Genomic DNA, 17,172 nt, shown 5'->3' on the forward strand with positions numbered 1-17,172 from the left:
GTGCACATACAGGTGCATCTCAATAAAATAGAATGTTGTGGAAAAGTTAATTTATTTCAGTAATTCAACTCAAATTGTGAAAATTATGTATTAAATAAATTCAATGCATTGGTTCTTTTAATTGGGAAGATTTTGGCTCACATTTAACAAAAACCCACCATTAAATTACAATATGGTGCCAATCAGCTAATCAACGTAAAACACCTGCAAAGGTATCCTGAGCCTTCGAAATGGTCTCTCAGTTTGGTTCACTAGGCTACACAATCATGGGGAAGACTGCTGATCTGACAGTTGTCCAGAAGACACTCATTGACACACTTCACAAGGAGGGTAAGCCACAAACATTCATTACCAAAGAAGCTGGCTGTTCACAGAGTGCTGTATCCAAGCATGTTAACAGAAAGTTGAATGGAAGGAAAAAGTGAGAAAGAAAAAGATGCACAACCGACCGAGAGATCTGCATCCTTATGAGGATTGTCAAGCAAAATCGATTCAAGAATTTGAGTGAACTTTACAAGGAATGGACTGAGGCTGGGGCAAGGCATCAAGAGCCACCACACACAGACGTGTCAAGGAATTTTTTGAACCACAGAAAATGTCAGAGGCATCTTACCTGGGCTAAGGAGAAGAAGAACTGGACTGTAGCCCAGTGGCCCAAAATCCTCTTTTACAGATGAGAGCAAATTTTGTGTTTCATTTGGAAACCAAGGTCCTAGAGTGGAGGAAGGGTGGAGAAGCTCATAGCCCAAGTTGGTTGAAGTCCAGTGTTAAGTTTCCACAGTCTGTGATGATTTGGGGTGCAATGTCATCTGCCAGTATTTTTTGAAAACCAAAGTCACTGCACGTGTTTACCAAGAAATTTTGGAGCACTTCATGATTCCTTCTGCTGATCAGCTTTTTGAAGATGTTGATTTCATTTTCCAGCACGATTTGGCACCTGCCCACACTGCCAAAAGCACCAAAAGCTGGTTAAATGACCATGGTGTTGGTGTGCTTGACTGGCCAGCAAACTCACCAGACCTGAACCCCATAGAGAATATATGGGGTATTGTCAAGAGGAAAATGAGAAACAAGAGACCAAAAAATGCAGATGAACTGAAGGCATCTGTCAAATAAACCTGGGCTTCCAGACCACCTCAGCAGAGCCACAAACTGATCACCTTCATGCCACGCCAAAGAAGGCCAATAATTCACAATATATATATTTTTAATTGGTCTTAAAGAAATTTTTTGAGAAAGTGAATTGGTGGGTTTTTGTTAAATGAGAGCCAAAATCATCACAAGAACCAAATACTTAAACTACTTAAGTTTGTGTGCATTGTATTTATTTAATACAAAATTTGAATTTAATTACTGAAATAAACGAACTTTTCCACAACATTCTAATTTATTTGGGTGTGTCACAAAAACATGACATGAGTTTTTTGTAACTGACATTATCTGTCAAGCACAGTTGCTTAAGAAGAGAGCCATGGGGCCATAGCAATTTGTATGTTTATTATCAGTTTCAATCAATACATTCTAGTTTACTGTTTGAGCTAATATACAATTGAGAATACTATTGTTGGCTGAGCTGTTTCAGTCTCCTGTTTCTCAGACTTGTCCGCTGAAAAGACCCCAGTAATCTCTCAAGTATTCCCTCTTGAGTTTCAGAAGAGGCTCTCAGGAGCTTCTCAAGCAGCACAATTTGCTTGCTTACCAAAAATGTAACGTCAGAGATTTTAATATGATCTCAGACTTTCTCCTCTAATTCTTGGCAAATTATCTGAGCCATGTCATTCATATTAATACTTTAGCTCTGTATTGTTACTTTATATGTGAATAATTGTCTTACTAGTCTGGTTCTTATTTTCCCTAAGAACTTTTAAGAAACATCTAAGATGAAATTTAAGAGAAAAACCTCACAAAGACAAGAAGTCCAATAATGTCTAGCATTACACAGCATCACCAATGCCATTACCAACCTATAATTCCCCCAAAAATGTTTTTAAAACACCCAACCTCCAGTTAAATCCTAGCATTACGGCACAACTCCAAATCATAATTTCAATAATAATTTCAGCTCCAGAAGGCCATACTTGAATCTCATAGCCAAAAGGTCTGACATGTTCATAATACACTTTGGCTAATTTGAATGAACACTGTGGTTGAGCTTAATGCGTTTAGTTTGTCATGTGAAACAATTGCTTCATTTAAAAGTTCAAAAATCACTGCAATTACAGCCTATCACTATTTAAAGACTGCAATTGATTCATTAAAAAAGATTATATACTGTGGGGTCTGAAGACCACATCTGAAATCTTTTTTGAAACAACAAATAAATTATAAATATTTAAGAGGTCTAGGCCAATACTGAGAAAATTTGTCAAATTGACCATGTGAATTCCTTTGTAAAAATATAAAAGTGTTCGTGCATTTAAGCACTAGATTTCCTTTTGAATATTCTAGAATCATTCTCATTATCAGCTTTTTCTTGTGGATTTCATGTCAACTCAAGTCTTGCTGTCATTAAAGGAGAACAAACCAAATACTGAGACATTCTGCATATCATTAATTTTTCCAATTAAATGTCCCCCTCAAAATGCTTTTCTACTATAATTTGAAGTGAAAAGTACTGGTCTGACTGAGAAACCCACTGTACAGTGTGTTTAAATCTGTCTTTTTTCCCTGTGTTTTCCTCTGGGAAATTAGTATTCTAGCTCACTCCAAATCTTCATCCTGACCAATGCTTTCGAAATGACTGTGATTGTCACTATGGAACTACTTTTCTAACTGATGTCTAGGTTCCTGAGGTAGTTTCACTAATGTTAATGACTGCAGCATCTCATTTACAAGGAGAGAACTGAAAATTGAGGTAGATTCCCAATTCCATCAAAAGTTGTCCGCCCAAGAATAAATTGGATTTGTCATGAGGTTATACTCCAAGGTTAAATGGTGAAAGAGAATCAAAATGAGGCTTCTCTAAAACTGCAGCCGCTATAAGCCAAACAAATACAATCAAGAAACTTTGAGGCCATAAACAGAGATACAGTGTTGAATTTTGCCATCGGTCTGAAATCAATAATAAATTAATTACCGAACAATGGTGTTTCAGAAACATTCAGAGCTGTTTTATGAGTAAAATCAGTGAAGGAAGTGCTGTAAGACTGAAAACTCTAGTTGTACTGCAAACACCCTGTTACATATGAGACTAAATTGGGTCTACACAAACACACACTGCAGGTTTTAGTACTGTTCGGTGAGAATCAGTGAGGATTCTGACAGTTTGACAGTCTCAAGGGAGAGAGAAAGTGACAGTAATAGAGAGGGAGAGAGCTAGAGAAAAAACAAAAACAAGGAAAGATTACATGTCATACTTCATCAGCAACAGGAAAACCAGCAGTAAATGAGTTTGCGTGCATGCGCCATTGGGACTCGAATTGCATATTCTATGCACACAAATATATGAATAAATGAACTCATTGTATTTATTTATTTGCGTGCATGTGTTGTTTGGACGTCCTTCAAATTGAAATGCCTTATGTGTAATGAAAATATGGGATGCTAGATCTCTGTTGCATGACGTTATACCTTCCCACAGGTGTGCGCCAAGCATAAAATGCACAATCAAGGTCAGGAATCCATGGTGAAGATTCAAAAGACCAAATACTTCTCACCAACCCAAATCAATAAATTCTCTTCTCTCATTACCAATCGATCACTTTTCTTTTGAGACCCAATCAATCAGCTTGGACAGCAGGTCACAATCATCACCAGGACAAGATCTGCCAAGAGCCCTCAACCCACTGGATTCTAATAGTAGCCATTACCGAAAAGACATCAGAGAATGAGCTTATTGTTTCAATCATCTAGCAATCCACCTGAGCATCCTCTACTTGTTTCCTGACTCGCTGTACTTGACTTTAATGGCCTGAGAGCACAAACTGTTTTATAATGAGGGCTTTCCCACAGCATACTCCCCTCATTATGCACACAAACACACACATACACACAGATAGCGACAAGCTTCTTATTGATATTGTGCCCATTAAAGTGGTCCCTAAGAAAGCGGGAGGTGAGTCTCATGAGTGCGTTTTATTCGCCGGGAAAACAATACAACTATATTTCATACATGTAAACCCTCGGGAAGCCTATGAACTTCCACAGTTAACCCCATCAAAGATTTTGAGCCATTTAACAGCAACGACTGACTCTGCAAAATGCCCCAATTCCACTCAAATTCAAAAGCGCAATAGACTCAGAACTCAACTGCAATATGTAGTCCAATTTGAGTCTGGATTCTGTGATTCAGGCTTTAAATTACACATACATGCTTTTATCAGAATGCCACAGACATGACTTTTAGCTTCCCACAGATCAGGGGCATCAGTCATAGTGGTTTTGTCATTGAAGTGATACTTGGGTTGACCTGATGATATGTCAAGGCAGAGGGGGTCATAAAAGATGTGTTGTAGTTCCTTGAAAAAGGGAGCTGTTCTTTCAGCACCACTCACAGTCAAATATCCACATCACATCAAAGTGCATTTTAACATGTACTGGTTCTTTTGCAGATTCTATTTCACAGATTTTATCGACAAGTGGCTAACCGATGCCCCTGGCCATTCAGTAAAGCCCATGACAGAACATGCCTTGTTTTTTAATAGGCCATCCAAACGCTGCCGGTAATGGCATGCGCTATAGCCAGATCTCTTTGGAAACTTAAGTAGGCAAGTGTGTGTGGGTCCATCTTCAAACTCACCCTAGGCAATAGGAGCCCCACCATGGGACTGGATGCATTCTTTATAACCGCACACACAACGACACAATAAACCCAGGCTGTGCCCCATACCACATTCAAACCTGAGTGACAGTTCCTTTAAGAGGAGTCAATGGCGCTGTCAAAGACAATTTTCGCCAACGTTTCATCTGTGTATTCTAGGCACACATTTGAGGGAATAAGCTAAAGTAATCATAGCATTAGGAGATTGGCTCGTTTATACTGATATTGCATGAAATGAAGGAAGTCTATGCATTTGGGTGAGAATTTTTGCAGGTGGCACGAGGTAAAAGAGGGCAATGTGAATTTCTGAATCTGCATCCATGACGAGCATGATCCTCATGCCTTGGGTGTGTTCTCACATGAGCCTTGGATTGTGACAGCAACACTAGGCCAGCCAAAAGGCTTTTCATGCTATGCTTAACAGGGTTAAGGCCAATTTTAACCCTGGGTTAAGCAACTTTCACACTTATTTCGAAATAGGTTTAGTTAAGGCTTTTAACCCTGGGATACGAAGCCATGCTTTAGGCTTTGCAGCACTAACATTTAATAAACTGGCATACAGTCAAAAATGATGTTGTGCTGAAATATTAAATTGAGTTATTTAGCAACAGAAAACCAAATATAAATGCACAGTGCTTACCTCGTTAAGTACTCACGAGCTTTGTATGTTGCATAAACTTTCATGTTATGTTTAGTGTCTACAGTGAGGGGGAAATATAGAACAGTGACACAAATGCATGAAACGGTGATAATAATAAAATATTAAAGTATTGTTTTGTTGTATGCTTTATAAGGCTTAAAACAACCAGAGAGGATCTACATGGCAACATTTATACTAGACGTGTTGTAGTTGTCCAATCAATGTTACTGACCCAATAAATATGCAAATAAGTACGTCGACTCATCATTTAAAAACATACAGTGAAATAACCCAGTTTAACGTTTAGCCAATATTAGGAATGACTTTGGGTTAACAATTTCAAGCATGGGAAGCCCAATAATGCGGTATTAGAACGCACAAGCATAAGTCAACCAATCATAAACTAAGCAATTGCCTGTCGCATTAAATATTAATGCCACATAAACTTGCACGCACTTAACTTTAGCCTCTGAGGGGGAAAATGCTGAAAATGTGAGGAAGTGTTTTTTTTTTTTTTTTTACATTGGTCAGATAAGTCATTACAAGACAGGACACGTGCAGTATTTGTCCAATCAATGTTACTAACCTCATAAATATGCAGATAAGAATGATAACCCGCTGTTCACAATATCGGAAGAGAGAAATTTCGTAAACTGACTATGACTAACCTAGGGCAGTGAATGAGCAGTGGGAAACAGTGTACAAGATAACCCAGCAGGGATTCAGTTAACCCAGGAATAAAAATGACCATGGGTTTACAATTTCAAGTGTGAAAAGCCCACCAAAGGTCTGTGTACCAGCCGGTGTCGGCACACGGCACAGATTCTCCTGCGCACTCTCTCTCGCAGACTGTGATCAGACGCCACTGCAGTGTGTGTGTGTGTGTGTGTGTGTGTGTGTGTGTGTTCTGTCGGTACCATCGCAGGAGGGTGCAATACTCCCGCAAACACCGCCTTTAAACAAGCCATCTCAAACGCTGCCGCACATCACGTCGCGTTTTCTACATTTATTTCGAGTCAAACAAAACCAACACGAAATTATATAAAACAGTGGTTTGCCAATAGACCGCAAAACTGTAATAAAATAATAAATCCTTTATTTTATCAGTATAAAAACACCACGATTAAGACCTTGTCTTGTTTTGCGCGTATGCAAAGTCCGCGGCTCTCACTGAGATCTTAACTGATTCCCACCTGAAATGTTGTTTCAGGAGTGGGTAAATCCGATGAACAAGTGTCCGTTAATGTACAATAAATTCAAGGAAAAAAAACTATAAAGATATTTGCGTACTTGTAGAACCATTAAGACGTTTCTATATCGTGCCATTATTTTTATGTCAGTGAAGCATATGTTCGCCCTCATATCGGATGTTTTACTTGTTTGTTTAAAATTATCATAAATATCAACGAAGATTCTTATTGGAGTCGCATTTCTGTAACACAGTAGCATTAAGAAACATCTTGCCCAGACACCTTGATAATGAAAAGCTAGTAGCAATAAAATTAAGACAGCAAATAATACCACACTTTACTTTGATATAATTACAGCTATATATATGCTTTTTATTTTTATGGGGGGTGTCGTGAAATACTCGTGAAAATATGTCACAATACAGCCAGATCCTACTGATACAAAATAAGACTTATTGTCTTCTTCCACAAAACATAATTGCCTATTTTATTAAATTTAGGTGAAATATGATCCAGACATGTTGTTGACAGGTCTCACGCTGTAATTCTGCCTTGATGAAAAGAGTTTTATTATTTAAGCATCAAACTCCACATTTACCCGGTTTCGATATTTTGTAAAGGTTAGAATACATAGGCTTCCTCACGATCCGAAGCAAATCTATTCGCCGCCCCCGCATCACCATGAAACCTCTCCAAAAACACACACTTCAAACTTCGCTTGGGTAACTAAAACAGAGCGCGAGCTTACCGTCAGCCCACGTCCAAAAATTGATCCGCGGTCAGTCAATAAGACACTTGGAAACGGAATGAACGCGCATCACGATGAATGAGGAATCTGGCCAAATCATCCATCCGAGCAGAAAAATTCACCAGCTGATAGTTTATTCCAATACAGACTCTGCCTTAAGGAGAATTCAAAGGGTTTCCAAGGGTCTCTATGACTTTAGGACACCATAATGCATTAAGAACTCAAAGGTGCTGAAGAAGGACCCATGGCTTGACCGTGCGCCCTCGTCCAGCGGACAGTCGCTCCTGCGCATTCCGTGGCGCGCCGTGCGCTCGTCGGTCAGAGGGATGATCTGAGATGTCTCAGGTATCCGGCAGCTCAAGCTCCTGTGGGGGTTTCCTCTTCAAGACGGGCTGTGTGCGCTCGCTGCTGTTGGAGAACTCTCCATGGTCCTAAAGTCCGCCCCAAATCCAAGCCTGCGTGCGCGCGCGCGTGCGTAACGACTGTGGTGGGCTGAATGTATTTAGGAACATCTTCAGTTAAAGGAATAGCTCACACCACAACAATAAACATTCTGTCATCCTTTACTCATCCTCACGTCGCTCCAGAAATTTGCTTTCTTTCTTCTGCAAAAGGCAGAATAGTTCATGTTTTTTCTCTATTCCTCACAATTAAAGCATGTGACTATATGTGACATGCATTTAAGGCGCCAAAAAAAGCAACTGTAGAGAAATTCCAGTTGCGTGCAAAGGAGATTTATGCTGTATTGCACTGAAACTCTTTCACCTTTTAAATGTCATTAAATGAATATTTAATGCAAAATTATTATTATTTTTTTTTTTATCTACTGACCCTCAGTCCATTCACGTAATCATCATGGATTAACATCTTGTGGAGAGAAAAACTGAGTTTCTGTAATAAATCTATCATTGAGACAATAACTCAAAACATTGCTTCCGGCTAATATAGTTGTCTCTCCCTAATATTGCTTTCTCCAATCGCCTTGAGGAGTGAACTATATACAGATCAAGCACAGCTTACAAAAACAGTCCAAAACAAATATGTCAGTGGATTCTGATGTGAAAGGAAAACAGGGGGATGGACTTTTTCACTGGAGAAAATGTTATCATGAATTATTAACTCACATTTTGGCATTTCAAGTTAATGGCAGTTTTATTACAAACACACAGCTTCTCAAGATATTAATTGATGGACTGGACTTGTGCTTTAAAGTGGATTAGCTATTTGGAATCTCATTTTCATTTAGTATGCCTTTAAAGCAATACTGTGGTTAAGCTGGACCTCATGGAAACAGAATACTGTAATTATGCTAATGTGATTATGCATATAATTAGAGTAACCATAATCACAGTAAAATGTGCAGTACACAAGCATGTTTATGCTTTAATTGCATTTATTCCACCATATACTAGTGTTGCCATGTTACACTCATGAACAGGTTTGAAATCAAAGCAGAATAGAAAAAGCCACATGGCCGCCAGCAACTGGGAATGCTGTCCTGGGCTGAGATTAGGGGGCCCCACTTGGGTCCTTTATGGTATAGCCTACTCATCTGGCCTTAGGAAAAGGGGTCCACTAATAAAAATGTTGCCTGAAGCCCTGTGAATTTCAGTGACAGCTTTGAGAAGCCACTCTTTTGGGGACAACAATAAAAAGTTTATTTTTATATAGATTCATTGCATGTTAAATAACAACCAGTTCATTACGGAACAATAATGTTTGGAAGCTTGGGTCAGGTTTGGAACAACAGGAAGGTGAGTGAATGATGACAAAATCATTTTAGGTGAACTATTTCTTTAAACTTATAGAGAGTGTTTGTATGTGTGTGCATTTTATACACAAGTTCTGAAAAGAGACAGCCTTGAGGCCCAGGTGTGTGCACTGGTGTGTATGTATGTATGTGCATGTGTGAGTGTGAGTGGGAGAGAGAGAGGGAGAGAGTCTTTTCCAAAACACTTTGCTGTCCTGTCCAGGGTGAGTCTCTCGCTCTGTGAGTTGCATAACAATGAGGAGGTTCACAGCAGAAGAAAAGCCCACTCAGAACACAAACACACACAAACACACACTCTTTCTCTGGTGTTGCCTGTTTCTTTACCTCTCTCCCTCTCTCTCATCCATAAAACCACACACATTTCTCTCTGTATATTCCTTCTGCCCAAGGGAAAGTGTTCTCTCCTGTAGTTACTGTCCACGTGCTTTTATAACTTCCAGTATCTGTTGCCCACTCCGCTGATGTCATACAGCTCAATCTCTTGTAAGGCTGATTCTGAACTGCACATCTACAGTAATCTCTCTCCACACACTGCACTCGAAAACCTTGATCCAGATACTAGAAACTTACACCATTTCACTTTGATGCTGATCGACCATGAAAAACAAATGCATAAGGTTTCAATACACCCCCCCACACTCAATATTAAAAAAATATTCATCTAATAAATAATTGATTTGCTGAAAGTGTTAATTTTTACATCATAATAAAAGCATTAATCAAACTGGATAAAATCTTTGTAAAACCCCTGCAAATGAGCCCATTTCATGAATGCTGCAATACCGCAAAGTAAATCTACTTTGAATGGTCTGAGATATTGCAACATTTGTCGAGTTTTTTTATTCAGTTTGGTTAAACCATTTATTCGGATTATTCTTAAAAAAATTAACTGTAAAAAATCTTTAATACAATTTACGGTAAAAAAATGGCAGCTGTGGTTGCCAGAATTTTACCGTTAAACAATACAGTAGCAACATTTTAGTTTAATTTAGTTAGTTTAGTTTAGTTTTATTTTACACTTTAATTTACATTTCAATACCAGAATTTCATTAACCGATATTATGTTAATATACCAACCCATTGAAGTACTGATTGTTTTTGTACCTTTGTAATACACTGATAACCACCAAAAGCAGGTGGTGATGAAAAAGTCACATGATGAACCAAAGCCCATCACAAACAGTTTTTAAATTTTAACATATATAGAAGGTGCACAATTCACACAAACACTAAAGACCATCATGGTAACGCACATAATACTGAAATTATGCAATAAACATTAATTTTACAGCATTAGATGTTAACATACAAACCTAATGCCCAAAACCGATAAAAAAAACTAAAGAAAAAGCTATAAAAAAAAAAAAAACATCAAATTTGAAATGTAACAGAGTATTCTGAATGTCAATTTTACAGTTATTCACTGTAAAAAAAAAATTTTCCTCTTCCAAGAAACGGTATACTGCCATACAATTACATGTAATGTCCAATACAGTTTTTACTGTATATAATAGGGGAACTTACCATTAACCATTTAACAGGTTTTTACTGAAGCATTTTTACAGTCTTTTACCATTAAATTCACAGTTATTTTTTACAGTGTTGTTACAAAATACAATACAGTAGCCTGAAAAAAGTATTTTAAACCTGATTTTTACATACTGTATAAAAATATTTTAATCTGCAAACTGATGATGTTAGATATTTCTCAGAATTTTTTGAAGGATTTTTTAAATTCCTTTTAACAAGCAGTTTCAAAATAATTTTAGTGGACGTTTAATCAACCTCCCTGTGATTAAATGTCTCTCTAAATGATGTTAAAATATTGTAGCATACGTTAGAATAAACAACAAAAAGGTCTCTTTCCATGGCATTGCAGTTAGTCCGCTGATCTGTTTATCTGTCTGCTTCTTTGTGTTTCCATCTGTCTGTCATAGTGTCTGGGTCTAATATAATTTTAACGGAAATTAGAATGGAAAGGAAAATGTCACAGGAGGTTTTTGCAGCTATTTAAAGCCCTCCCCCAACAGAGATTATTCATTTTTCATACAGTAGGTGATTTTTTTCAGGACTCTAAAAAGGTCTTTTGTCATTTCATCAGCTTTGTAGTTGAATAAATTAAGGAAGTGAGTAAGAGGTAAGGACAGACACAGTGCAGAACAGGTTCAAATAGCAGGAATGAGAACATGTCTGCAATATCGTCAATGTTTTGTAGTAAAAGATTTAAAAAAAATAAAAAATACATGACACAAATGTAAGACGACAAAAACCCAAAGACATGGCAAAAATCTAGGAAAACTAAACTGAATAGCAATATTTCTATGCTACTAGTACCACCAACTGGAATTGCATAAATAATAACTATTTTCAAACAGGTTTCCAAACAGCCAACTGTCATTGGTCAACAAGCAGATAGTTCCACCCTCCAATTGGTGCCATTTAGGGAAATCATAGGAATTGATTGCTTCAGTTTTTTTTTTTTTTTTTTTTTTGCATAATAAGCCGAGATAAAAGATTCATATGCTGGGATAGACGTAAGAATAAAATTAAAACAAAACATTTTAAATGAAGATAAAACACTATTATTATACGTAAATCCTGTAACTGTAGAAGCTGATTTTATGACTGCTGAGTGAAATATGAAGAACTGAGAAATTTTTAATCACATGGCTATATAATCTACTACAATAACACATGGCAAAAATACAAGAAAAATATCAGCTTTATTAGTTCAAATGACCTTTAAGCTGATAGGTGCACAACAAAATGTTGTTGAACTTGTATTGTTTTAATGACATGTATATACTTCTATCCATCCATCCATCCATCCATCCATCCATCTTCTTCCACTTATCCGGGCCGGGTCGTGGGGGCAGTAGTCTAAGCAGAGATGCCCAGACTTCCCTCTCCCTAGACACTTCCTCCAGCTCTTCCGGGGGGATACCGAGGTGTTCCCAGGCCAGCCGAGAGATATAGTCCCTCCAGGGTGTCCTCGGTCTTCCCCGGGCCCTCCTCACAATGGGACGTGCCCGAAACACCTTCCCAGGAAGGTGTCCGGGAGGCATCCGGAACAGATGCCCGAGCCACCTAAGCTGGCTCCGCTCATTTTGGCTGCCTTTATCCGGGATCTTGTCCTTTCGGTCGTGACCCACAGCTCATGACTATAGGTGAGAGTTGGAACGTAGATTTACTGGTAAATCGAGAGCTTCGCCTTGCAGCTCAGCTCCTTCTTCACCATGACAGACAGGTACATCGACTGCATCAGTGCAGAAGTTGCACCCATCCACCTGTCAATCTCCCGCTCCATCCATCACTCACTCGTGAACAAGACCCCAAGATACCTGAACTCCTCCACTTGAGGCAGGAGCTCTCAACCAACCTGAAGCGGACATTCCACCCTTTTCCGGCTGAGAACCATGGCCTTGGACTTGGAGGTGCTGATTCTCATCCCAGCCATTTCACACTCGGCTGCAAACCGTCCCAGTGCATGCTGAAGGTCCTGGCCCGATGAAGCCAACATGACAACATCAATTGCAAAAAGCAGAGACGAAATAACCTGGTCCCCAAACCGGACACCCTCCAGCCCCTGGCTGCGCCTAGAAATCTAGTATTTCAAGTACAGTATGACTTACAGTCGGTAATGCGACTTTTAAGGAGTAACGCAATATTGTAATGCATTACTTTTAAAATGAACTGTATTTCAGTGATAATGTTTATTTTGTTTATTTTTATGGTTTTAGTTTTTGTTAACAATACTAAACCTAAGGAATTGAGTGTTTTTTGTTACAATACTATACCTATGTCTGAACACATAATGGGACTGAATGTCAAATGAAGGCACATTATAGTAGCAGATTTCAACGCTTAAGTACACTTTCACAAAAAAAGGTACAAAAGCTGATGCATTACAAAAGACTCCTAAGGGGTGCATATCAGAAATGTTTATATTACCTTAAATGTATATATTGGTGCTTAAATGGAACATGTTAGTATATTTTGAAAGGATACAACTCCAGTGACAGATTTGCGTGTTCTGATTTGATAATGTTTGACTGGCACCAATCATTTAATGCAATTTCACTTGTTTGTCCATGGGGATAAGATACAATGAGCACCATAATGAAATTTGACATTTAAATGTGATTTCGACCCTGATGCTCATCACATAAGTTACACCAAAGGAGGTCTAAATACCTGGAGAGCACGTTAGCATTCCGATTTATCTCAATAGCAGATGCTCAGCTGGTGGATTTAGCCTCTGAAATACACAACCTGCAACCTGCCATCTTTGCTCTCAGGTACTCAGTTCCTAAGAAACATATTTGAGCTCCTACAATTATGTGAGATTTTTTACACAAACCTAGATTAAAATAACCACATATATTTCTGAGATAAGTAGACACTTGCTAGATTAAAGGAGTAGTTTCCCCAAAAATTTAAATTAGCAAAAATGTACTTACCCTCAGAACATCCAAGTATGAGTTTGTTTTTTATTACCACAGATTTGGAGAAATTACATCCTTGATCACCAATAGATCCTCTGCAGTAAATGGGTGCCGTCAGAAAAAGAAGTCAAACAGTTAATAAAAACATGACAATAATCTACAAGTAATCTACACAACTCCAGTCACTCAATCAATTAACATCTTTGGAAGCAAAAGGAAAGCTGCAAGTTTGTAATAAATCCATCAAGACATTATTAACTTCCAACTGTTGCAAAGGATCCATTGGTGAGCAAGTTATGTAACGCCAAACTTCTTCTTAAAAGCAATTTGTTCAGATGATGAAGCAACAAACTCATCTACATATTGGATGGCCTGAGGGTGAGTTAAGCAAATTTTCATTTTTGGGTGAACTATTTAACATAGCAAGTTGCATACTGCCGTTTGAGGTGATTCTCAATGCATTTTGCATACAGTTTCACACAAAATAGCAGTCAGATTACATTATATACTGTCAAATATGCAGTAAGCTGCAGCCTATTTTAGTATTGCATTCTAAAGAGCTTTTCTCCTTTCCTGCCCTATTTACCTGCAACAATGTGTTTGTGTTTGCAGTGATCAAAGTAACTTTGATGGTTGTTACGTGTTCGCACGTGGATCCCGAAATAGAATACATGTCATCATTTGAGTCCATCCCTTCACTGCTGTAATCTGCATTGATTGCAGATCAAGTCTCAGTGAATCCTACTTTGCATTTCCTTTATTTGTAGAGAAGGAGACTGTTCTCCTCAACCCTGTTTTGAACAGCAAGCTTAATACACGGAGGTTCATATATTGGGATTTCCTTTTCCACATTTACATTTTCGTATTCCTCACGTGCAGCTTGCAGCTGAACGGTTTCTCACGCATATTGTGACTATATTATGCTTTTGCTGACATGACACCCCGCGGGCTTAAAAAATAAAAAACAACAGTTCCTAGGCATCTGCAATATTAAAATGTCAGAAAAATGATAAGTCTTAATTAAGAGATAATAATGTATTAATAATTCATAGATTATAGTATCCCTCCTGTACACATGCACACGGGCACACACACACATACACACACACACACACTCACACACACACACACCACAACCCCCCGTCGAGAATTAAACACAGAAGAGGAGTACCAAAGGTAATTATCTTATTCTGGTTATGTGGGTTAATAAGGCTTTTTTTCCGAAGGCCACAAGATTAATGTGAGTCTATATAAAACCCCTCAGCTCTTGCCAAACTTGAGTTGAGTGTCCGTTAGATTCCAGAACTTTCAACGTGGCAGGGATAGAACTGCAAATGTAATTATGTGTGTGTCAAAGAAGAGCCTTTTGATGGAACAGTTTACTTAGTATGGTTTACTACCAAACAAGGGCACAAATAGAGTCAATTAATTATTTAAAAAACGTTTAACCAATTATACAATTTCTCAATGCATTAAAAAAGTAAAAATTAATGTACACTAATATTTCTATAGGGCTGTCAATTTAACATTACTTTTGCATAATGAACTATAAAAAGTAAAATAAAATGTATAAAATAGTCATTAAGTATAAAAGATTAAAAACATTAAAAAAACTACTATTTTAAAAAAACCTTTTAAAAAGAGAATTTAATAATTAATTATAAATAAATCTCACATTAATCATGTCCCCTTATTCCTTAATGCAATTTTCCTACCATCAGAGCAATTCAAGCTGTATGCTAAAATATCAGTATATTTTCGCAAGTCTCACCAAACTATGGCCCAGAAACAAAGAAGCTGCATACATTCTTCTGTTCAAATAACAGCTGGAGCAGAACGGAATGGTACTAAACACAAGGGTCTTGGAACACGCTTTTTAAAATTGATCTTGACAATGCAACTTAGAAACACGGCATGAGTTGCTGAAAAACATAAAATGCAACACAACGACCAAAAGTCCATGCATACAAAATCTGCATGTATACACAGACACAAATGTAAGAAATAGAACAGGAATAATTATTTCTGTGTGAATAGTCTCTAAATCTAACTCAGACTGACAGCTTGATTGCAGTATGGACCGCTGTGAAATTATGTGAAAATAAAAATATATTGACTTCCTAAGCCACTTGTTAATGTCCATTTATTGATTTATTCATCTGCCAGACCAATGTGCTTGAATCATCTTCTTCTTGGGGCTGCTCATAACAAATATTGATATAATGTGATTAATTGAAATGAATGTGGCTCAATAATTGGAATTAAAGAAATTCAGTTTTTCCATTACTGAAGTCTCAGTCCCTCTTCACTTTTATAGAAAAGATCAGCATGAACATTCTGCCAAACATCTGCTTTTCTGTCCCATAGAAGAAAACGATTGACAAAAAAGGAATGACAAGCTAAATAAAGGGTTCTGATGATTACTGGGGATAACTACTAATTTTACAACAATTTCAAAAGTAAAATAAACAGTACAGAGAAGAAGTTTTAATGCAAGTAGGCTATGTAATCATTTTGCATTGGGTTCTCAAGTTCAAAATTCATCAGTTTGGAAATAAGTTCGGAAATGTTTAAACATTGGCCGCCTGTATTTTTGATAGTGAATCAATGCAAGAAAAAGTACATTTTAGACATTTTATAGATTTGTTTTAGGTTATTTCTGAATTTCTGCAGCATTTGATACTTCTCTGAACATCACAGTTGGTGTTTAGACAGCCGTATGTATGTATTTCTACTACTGTGTAGAAAAATGCATGCCTGGTGTCTTAATATTGGCCGTTCAAAGCTGTGCATTTAGAAATAAAGCTGCAAGCTGTGAGATGAGTTTCAGAACGAGCACTCGGCCTATCCACATCACGGGTAGTTTATTGATTTGAGTCACATTAGTGGACAAAGGATTCGAAGTTTCGACATTTTGGCTTGATGAGTAAATTGACTATGGTTCTTTGCTTTTTCTCCAAGTACACACACACAAACACACACCGCACCGATCAGCTGGTGCAGACTCGCTTGGCTCACTTCATGCTTTTCTCCATAGTTTTACATCTTCTCAGCTGTGAGACTGTTGTGTGTCTGTTTTTCTCCATGAGTCTTTACCATCGATGCCCAGTGTGTGCGTGTGTGTGTGTCCTGCTTTTGGCATGTACTTTAGTTTAACAGCACTCCTGTGCACAAACCACAGGCTTGGCTCAGTTAGATCATGGCAGTGGTATATGACAAGGTTTAACCTCAGTAAATGTATCTGGTTAACAGCAGGGTGACACCAAATGAATATGCCATCCTTTCACACTGACACACACTCGCTGACCCAGAACGGAGAGCAGGGTGAGGTATAAGCCTGGGAAAAAGCCAAGAAAACAGCAGAAGCACAAATCGAATGTGCAGAATATCACATTAATCCACGCTGGAACACTGTGACAGTGGCATTTTGCATGAAGCATGGGTTACCTAACGTGGGATGTTAGTAGCGAAAGGCCTCCAGGTTTGAGATGAAATATGGACCGGTGCATCACAGGAATCTAATTTCGATTGTCACATCCTCAAAGTACTAATGAATGCCGAATCTGTCGTTGCTCTCTTACGAGCGCTGTCATAGCAATCCATAAAAACGATACATTAT

At 38.0% G+C, this 17,172-nt stretch overlaps 1 protein-coding gene across 2 annotated transcripts in view; it reads right to left on the reverse strand.

Moving 5' to 3' along the window:
- LOC113108110 (interleukin-1 receptor accessory protein-like 1-A) overlaps positions 1-7,726 on the reverse strand; it is a 69,248-nt gene extending 61,522 nt beyond the window's left edge. For both annotated transcript variants that reach the window (XM_026270933.1, XM_026270934.1), the window contains exon 1: positions 7,338-7,726. The gene's annotated coding sequence lies outside the window, so the exon portion shown is untranslated. The remainder of the gene's footprint in view (positions 1-7,337) is intronic.
- Positions 7,727-17,172: the final 9,446 nt, after the last annotated feature.

Source organism: Carassius auratus, chromosome 9, assembly GCF_003368295.1.
Source record: "Carassius auratus strain Wakin chromosome 9, ASM336829v1, whole genome shotgun sequence".
NCBI lineage: Eukaryota > Metazoa > Chordata > Actinopteri > Cypriniformes > Cyprinidae > Carassius > Carassius auratus.